The sequence below is a fragment of the Plectropomus leopardus genome, chromosome 4 (assembly GCF_026936395.1).
Source record: "Plectropomus leopardus strain MGB_pleo_1.0 chromosome 4, ASM2693639v1, whole genome shotgun sequence".
Classification (NCBI taxonomy): domain Eukaryota; kingdom Metazoa; phylum Chordata; class Actinopteri; order Perciformes; family Serranidae; genus Plectropomus; species Plectropomus leopardus.
The window spans coordinates 25,401,142-25,409,386 of NC_142179.1; positions in this window are offsets into that span (position 1 = coordinate 25,401,142).

Here is an 8,245-nt window from a genome sequence, read left to right on the forward strand (position 1 = left end):
TCAAATCCTAGAAATGCCAATGATAACCTCTATGATGCAATTTACATATATTTCTTTTTTTTCTGGCCAAACTGAATCGTAATAGACAAGGGAGTGTAACAAAATTATTTGCTGTTAGGATTTTTTTTCCTTATCCCAGATTTAGATTTTATTTTTTCCTTAGCTTTAATGTCAATTTTATTGGACTAAAAAAATCCAATAGTTACAGTTCGTTACATGAAGGTGAGATTTCCTAAATGCAGATGATTGTTATCTTGTCTCTTCATCAGAACTGGATTTCACCATCACAATCCACTGGCAGCTGTTAGGACCAATATGTAATTCGGAAAAAACACAGAGTGTGAATCTCTATTTAGACAGAAAAATATATCTTTAAAGGAAGACATCCGTGACTTCCTACGTCATTACAGAATTGGTAAATTTAATGTGTTATTTAAAGTTAGACTATGGGGCACCCTGGTGGCTCACCTGATAGAGAGCACACACCAAGTGTTGAGGCTGAATCCTTCCCGCAGCAGATCATGTTGGATCCAGCCCTTTGCTGCCCTCTCTCTCCCCCTGCCTTTCCTGTCTCTCTCCAAGTTATCTCTGTCAAATAAAGTAGAAATGCTGAAAATATCTTAAAATAAAAAAAGATTACAATATAATTTATAACATAAAGTTCAGCATGCAACATTGTCAACTTTTTTTGGTGACATTTGGAATAATGAGTTTATAAGTTAAGTTGATAAGTACAGTGACTGTTTAGTGTGACAGGTCTGAATAGTACTGATCAGATCATTAATGCACACATTTTCTGCAATCTGAATTAGGGATGGGTATCATTAGGATTTTATAGTTACTGATACCAACATTGTACTGCTTAGATTCTGATACTTATACTTATCGATAATAACATCTTTAATTTGATGCAGAAAATAAAGACGTCACATGTAAAGCTGTGAAAAAAAATCGATTTATTTTGTTTTTGACACTAACTTGGCAACTCAATTATTTGTGTGACTTCTCATGTGATGCTGGCTATTCAGATTTCCTTTGACAAACTATTTCCACAAACCGACATGACCTGCAAGGTTTCTGCCCTCTCCTGTGTGACTTATAATGGAGCTTTTCTTTGACTGACCCTACGTCCACAAACTGAGAGCACTGCGAGGTTTCTCTACATTATAACTTCTCATGTGAATCTTCACAGTTTCCTTTGAGTAAAAAATATAACTACAGTCCTTATTAATTAACGTGTATTGTTACTTTACTGTTGTCTTGTAACTTTATTCTCATTATACCTATCAGAAGTTATGTATCATACCTAAACCATCCTCAACATTCATGAATGAACGTTACACAGTTCATGTCATAATTACAGATAGCAGCACCGTTTGTCATAGAGCTTATTGGTACTTAAGTACCGACCCAATCATGTACCGGTACCAGTTAATACCGGCTTTCACTACCCATCCCTAATCTGAACCCATCTTATCTTATTTTCTTCTCGTGTAGCTTTGTTTATACATATTACCTTGTGTATATACTTTAATGTGATAAACTGACCAAGTACTAATGTTACTTTTTGTAACGTACATACTGGAAAATTGTTATTTCACAGAGCATATTATTGTTGAAAGTGTATTATTATTATTATTATTATTATTATTATTATTATTATTATTATTAGTAGTAGTAGTAGTAGTAGTAGTAGTAGTAGTAGTATTTATTTTTTAAATTTGGCTTCTTTTAGTTGTTAGTTTTTGTAATATTTATTAGAGGGTGGAGGCTCCAAAAGAAATAATATCACTGGGGAGGGTCTTGCTTTTTTAGCTTCAGCCCTTCATCCCTCCCCAAATAATTTTTCTACACTCCCTAACATCAACACAGGCAAAGCAGGTGCATTTATCCAACCTGTATTTTAATCAAATGTGATGCGTACTTTGTCCAAACATAAACTCAGAATATTCAAATGACATGCCTTGTTTTTTATCACTCTGGCATTTTCCTGACTCGTGCTTACTGATGACACCATTGTTGCTTTAACTCAACAGAGTCTACTTCACATGGAGATAAGCTACCTGTGTCGTTGACATTAAGTGCGGATAATGATAGCTGTTGACCTAATTCTCCATTCTCCTCTTCCAAAGACTGTGAAATGTTGGCTCAGAGTCCACTAACTTGCAGCTGCACGTGCCGGCATACAGAGGATGATGTGTGGGACTCTAAGCTATCATTAATCATGGAGGCCTCACGCCTCTTCACCCAGCACAACACTCAACTGTTACAGACAGATTCAGACACTAAAGGAAGCTGAATTGTCCTGATGATGAGAATGTGGAGTAAAAGAAGAAGAAGGAAACTATTTGGTTTCATTGCACAGACTAACTTCTCCAGGCTTCCAAAACGATTCAAGTCATGCTTGCCCTCAGATATGCAGTTCATTACAGGTGTCAGTGTGTGCCAAGCATAAATCACTCCCATTAGTTCTCCCATTAGTAAAAGATTTGTGGTATTTTCCTTGCATGTTATGTCAAATCACTTCTCTTAAAAGGCCTCTTTGTGTTTTTGTTCTGGTTGTCTTTGGCAGTCTTTGTGTTATAACCCTCATTTCTCCCAGAGAGTTGTCAGTTGGGCATAATGTTGAGCTGTTGGCACCTTATCTCTGCTGGGGAATCCAAATATGGGCCCCTGCCAGCTGCACCAATAGTTTTTGTAATGGAAAGATAATATGAATGTAACTGCTTAATGAATGAGCTATTATCTACTGTCACAATCAATCACTATCAACATCCAAGTCCCTGAAGGGCATACGTTACACGTTTAACATAGTCAGTTTTATTCCTTTACACTGTAAAATTTGACAAGTTGATCTTACTTAAAAATATCTATGAAACCGATTGGCTTGTAGAAGATTATTAAGCATATCTACTCTTACATCATTTTTACTTTATATCTATTTACAAGGTTCACTGAAATTTTTTTGAGGTCAACTGTGAAGTCAACTTAAAAATGACAAGTGAATTTTAACTTGTTTTTTCTAAGTTATAGCAACTTGAGCAAACCAAGGTAGTCTGACTTAACGCAATAGTTGTGTTTAGCCGGTAGGAAACTGATTGCATTTGATAAATAAAGTAACGCAACAAAGAATGATTAGTTTGCAGGATTTTTTTCATTTTAACAAAATGCCATTCTGAGCATCTTAAGAAAAGACCAGAGTTTGAGGAAACAAATAAAATTATACAATCAAAACAGATCCATGATTAAGCCTTATAAAAAAATCGGTCAGGACAAAACTACAAGGATTCTGATTAAATCTGTGTCTTTGACTTTAGTTAAGATTTTAACAGGACTCCATGTCATGCTGTTTTATCGCAATTGCAAACTTGCAAAATAGATGAAACTGTTCAGTTAAGTCCAGCTTAGATTACTTAAAAACCTAAGTTGTCAAAATTTACAAAGAACAGGTTAATTCACTTGTCACTTTTAAGCGGCAACAACTTTCACAAAATTAAGTAAATACAACTAAAGCATAAGTCAACTTAACAATTATATATGAAATAAACACAAATTAAAACAAATATTTATATTTAATATTTAAACTTACATTTATCAAAGCAATCTGTTTCCTAGGTTTATAAGATTAAGATCAGTTTGTGCGTTTACATTGAAACACTTCTTTGTGTTACAGTAAAGGAGTTTCCAGAGTGATGACTGGATCTCCTCCGTGCAAATTAGGTGTGGAAAACAGTGTGTCAAAGATCGGCCTGCTTGCTTATTGGTTATGTCAGCACTCCTAAAAAAAAAGAACTGACAAAAACAACAATCTGAACAATGTGCGATTTGAGACAGATGTTGAGCTGATATTCATGCTTGCCATGACTATGTTGCTGCTCTTGCATTTATTGCCTCCCTATGCTTTTTTGCACAAGCCGGGTGGGGGATGCGCCTCCGCTGAAACTGAAGACGGGAGTTGAGAGTTTATTCATGAGTTCAGAAGTCGGTCTCGTCCTTGTTAGCACATTGCTGCAGACTCCTTCTTTCTGGAGCGTAGCCATACCACAAACACATTTGAGAAGACCACTTCTGCGTCCTCTGGGGAGGAAAGGATAATGAATTCCTTTGTCAGGTAGAAGAAGGTGATTCACCTTGTTTTCAGAAATATAACAGACAACACTGGCATGGCGTTGGAGATAGAGGGCAGAGTTCACTGAAAGGACAAATCTGTTACAGAGGGTGAAAACGTCCTGCTGCAGCGTGAGAGTTTTGCATTCATTTCCATTGAGGTGGATGAACTGATTCTCTGATTAGAGATCATTTTTGCATCTAAGTTGAATTTTGCCCCGAAGCTTATTGCTGTTTGCCTGACAGCAACTTCCTCTATAATTATAAGATTATGAGATTGCTCATTATGAGCAAGAGATTTGAAATGAATGTAATAAATGGGAGGTTGATCTTTTATCAAGCTCGAGCCAATTAATCACAAATATTGCTAATGTCTGTCTGTAAGTTTATGTAATGAGTTATGTAAAAGAACTTGCAAGATGTCACCTGAAGGACGGTGCAAGTCTACCTGTGTCCACAAAAGGGACTTTTGTCAGATTTAACTGACTTACATGAGCTATTATACTGGGCTAAAGTCCAAAGTATCTATCTATCTATCTATCTATCTATCTATCTATCTATCTATCTATGTCTGTAGTTGATGCAAGAAGCAGCTGCCCCCCAGGTATTTTCACATTAAATGATCTGGCCTCCATTCAAAAAAGTTTGGACACCCCTGCTGTAAAGCAACACCTTCAAACACTCTATTTTTAGCATAAGTGTAGATTTCTGGGGGGATGCAGAAATATTTAGAACATGTGCTTTTGCCCCCCCCTAAGAAAAACATGAAAGTAGGGAAGGATTTTAATTTTGACAAAATTAAAGATATTTACACCATTAATTGATGCAGAAAAAGAGCAAATTGAAAAAGAAAAGAAAAATCAGAATGCAAGAAATTTAGCGTTTGATGTTCAAAATATTCTGGCGGAGAACCCCTGTTTCATGTGCCCCCACCAGTGTTGAAATGAAACCTACGCCCTTGTTTTTAGTGTGCGGGGTGGATGCAGGGGAAGCAATATAATTTGTCATATTTGAGAAGTGGAAAGATGCACCTTGTAGGACTATAATTAGTTACCCACATGTAAAGCCAGTGGATGGTGATGGGTTTGCACTCAGATTTTGAATTTTCTGTGTGTGTCTTGATGTGTGATGTTTGGTCAGGTGGATTGTTGCTTTCTGCCGACAGATGCTTGTGGTGTTCACATGAAAATAACACTTCAATTTTTAGGAAATATTTTGAATAGGGGGTTAGCTGTGAGCTAACAGTAATGACAGAAAGAACCAGGACCTTTCCATTAGACACAGCACCCAGCAGGGCCGTCGGAAATTGAGAGACCCCCAAACTTCGAAAGGGAGACGTCGCTTTTTAATCTCAAGAAAAGATCTGAAATAATTACACATCCATGTATAAAGTTCTTAGGTGAAAATTGTTGGAAACCTTTCCATGAATCAAACTGTCCTTTTCAATGTTACTGAAACCACAGTCATACTCTGTATTGTTAGAGCAAAGTCTATTGAAGCAACCAAACTGAGATCTGGTTTCAGTGGGTACTGAACAGCTAATTTACTATTATAAGTGGTATTCACCGCTCAAAAAGGCTGAAATTAGCAGACTCCGCTCTTGTTTTGTTGTGGCCCTGTGGAATTCACATCCTTAGAAAAAGTATGATTCAGACTGACAAGCTACTCATTGTCACATCACGGGAATGGACGGTGTAATGTTTCAGTTTATTTTCTTAAGAGTGGTAAATTCATTCCTTCCTCGGCAGTATCTGAATGGATGGTGTTTTTCCTCAAACAGATGTCTGCATGACTCGAACATAACGCAAAAACTCAAGGGATCTGCATTCCTGAACATGTATCCAATACGAGTAGCATAGCAGGGATATACATCTGGAGGCTGGAATGAAAACACACTGCAGCTCTGCAGCATGAAACATTAGGACCAAAACATTACATTAGAAAAAGTTAATTGCTACAAATGTTTCCACATTCTCCAGGCGCTGGTGTGAGATGTAACTACAGATGATTAAGTGAAGGCGCTGCTCTGCAAAGGGAAATATAATCAAGAACATGTAGAAACATAAAATTGTCATTTTTTGTACAATATGGATTGAAGACTGTGGAAGATTTCTTTCTATCTACATCTTATATGCAGTATATTTTTCCGGGAAAACGTAAACATCAGAGACAAACAACCTTACAGCTATCACTGTCTTGATTGAAATCCTGAAGTTTGATGTGTCCGAAAAGACAACCTTGTCCTCAAGTCCAGTAAAAGAACTAGATGATAAGGTTGGCACATCATTCTTCTACCTCCGTTTGTTAGTATTTACAAATATTCACAGATCTTAAATACCAAAAATAAATATTCATGTGGAAAAACATGTTAAGCATAGACACTGTACTGCTTTTGTGTTTAAGAGACATGTCCCCCTCAATGTTTACAACATGTGCATTTGTCCCTATCAGTTAAAACATGAAAGTACCAGAAGACTTTTATTTTGACAAACGTTAAGACATTCTCACCATAAATTAATGCAGAAAAGGAAAAACAAAATAGCATAAAAAATCACCAGAATGCAGCAAATACTGGGTGCATCACATTGACGTTTGAGATGGGGTATTAGCAATGCAGTATTTAATCCTTTGACTTAATTCCATCCACTACTTTTGCACATTTCTCCACCAGTTCTACGGACAAAATTTGCTTTGCAACTTCCATTAAAAATTGCATATTGTTTGTTTTTTTTTATCACAGTCGTAAAGGCAGCTTACAACATGTCTCCCAAATTCAGCTCAGCATTTTAAAGTGTGCCTGGCCTTTCCTTACACTGGGGATGCGTGCTGACTTGGTGATGGGCTTGCTTAGATTTGCAACTGCAGCTGAAGGGACAAAATGTTTCTATTATGGGCAAAGATTTTATTCAGAGAGGCAGGATAATAAATAACTAGATAATAACCTAATCTTACTGTCATCAACAGAGAAGGAGCCAGACGTTGTAAACATTCGGGGCTTGGCCCAAACCTAAAGGGGTCCAGGGGCATGCTCCCCCGGGAAGATTTTTTCCCCATTTACAGCAGCTATATGCACTATTTTTTAAACTATTGGAGACATAGAATGCCTAAAAATCTGTAAATCATTTGGGAAAAAGATGATAGTTGCCAAGAGAAAAAAAATCCTCCTGTAGAGCACACATCTCATTTTGTATCTGATTGTTCTCCAACTGCATTTTCACTCCTGCCATCAAAAAAAGGCTTTTTTTTTTGGTTTTACTTTGCTATTTTTTATTAACAAAATAGTCCCAGAAGCCACGCTTTGCTTTGCCTCTGGTCATCGATGCTATCACAAAGAATTTTTGAATGATATGATCTTAATCCAGATGCTACACATGCTTTAGGTTACATCAGGGAGTAGCATTTTGTGAGTCATATCAGACTCCTAAATTGGGTTTCTTTGACCAGAGTTCATCTATGGCACATCATCGGTGAGGTGTAGTGTTTCACAGTCACACACAAGCATCTGTGCTGCTGAAGTGTCCTTGAGCAAGATACTAAATCTCAGCTGCCGGCTCCATCTGTAGCTGTTTCTGCTCTTTCACCTTCCTGTAAGACAACTGAAATGACTAATTTCACCTCAGGGAATTATAAGGATGTTGCTCACCCAGATCTAGAGCCCAAAGACATTTTACAAGGACAAAAAAGTGCAGCTTTGAAATTGTATGTGCTTGTTTTTTAGTTTTCTCTTGCAAGCAGCTAAAATCTGATTGGAAACATTGTTATTGGGAATGCTTTTGAAGTAACATGTTGGAAAGTATTGTCTACTTGCGTGAGCCATGCTGTTGAAGATACATTTGAAATACATTAATTTATCAGACCCACACTATTTCCCAAAGGGCAGAGCCAGCTCTTTGAATTACAATATCACTCCCAGAGCTTTGTCCCTCCGAATCATGCAGTTGCACTTTTGCATTTGTTGTTTGAAACACCTGCAGTTTTGTAGATTTTTTGTCGTCTGGTCCACGGGTGTGTTTGCAGTAACTTTTTCCAACAGTAGCAACAGTGGCTTTAAGCCCTTTTTATTCAGAGATAGCGCCATAGGGCCACTAGGAAGTCCGTTCTTTACGCCACCTTTGCTTTTTCACACAGAATAAAACGA